Source organism: Camelina sativa, chromosome 14 (genome assembly GCF_030686135.1).
Source record: "Camelina sativa cultivar CO46 ecotype springtype chromosome 14, ASM3068613v1".
NCBI lineage: Eukaryota > Viridiplantae > Streptophyta > Magnoliopsida > Brassicales > Brassicaceae > Camelina > Camelina sativa.
In genome coordinates, this window is record NC_141893.1 from 24,165,002 (window position 1) to 24,165,572 (window position 571).

Consider the following 571-nt stretch of genomic DNA (forward strand, 5'->3'; position numbering starts at 1 on the left):
ATCTCAATGATACAAGCCAACAAATTTCATGGGTTGCCAATGGAGGATCCACTAGATCACCTTGATGAGTTTGACAGAATATGTGGACTCACAAAAATCAATGGAGTGAGTGAAGATGGATTCAAATTGAGGCTCTTCCCATTTTCTCTTGGAGACAAAGCTTACCTTTGGGACAAAGCTCACCTCTGGCCAAGTTCTTCTCCAATGCAAGGACTGCTAGGTTGAGGAATGAAATTTCTGGGTTTGCTGAAAGGAATAATGAGAGCTTTTGTGAAGCTTGGGAGAGGTTTAAAGGATTCCAAACTCAGTGTCCTCACCATGGCTTCAGCAATGAGTCCCTTCTAAGCACTTTGTATAGAGGAGTGCTTCCCAAGATAAGAATGCTTCTTGATACAGCTTCAAATGGCAACTTCCTCAACAAGAATGTGGAAGACGGATGGGAACTGGTTGAGAACCTTGCTCAGTCAGATGGTAATTATAATGAAGATTATGATAGAACCATGAGGATCCCCTCCACTGATCAGGAGGACAAATACAAGCAGGATTTAAAGATGGTCAATGAGAAGCTTGA

At 42.2% G+C, this 571-nt stretch overlaps 1 non-coding gene across 1 annotated transcript; it reads right to left on the reverse strand.

The window, feature by feature from the left end:
- Positions 1-218: 218 nt before the first annotated feature.
- LOC147928550 (small nucleolar RNA R71) lies at positions 219-325 on the reverse strand. The gene has a single exon (XR_015581090.1). It is a non-coding gene; the product is annotated as a small nucleolar RNA R71 (small nucleolar RNA).
- Between the last annotated feature and the right edge of the window lie 246 nt (positions 326-571).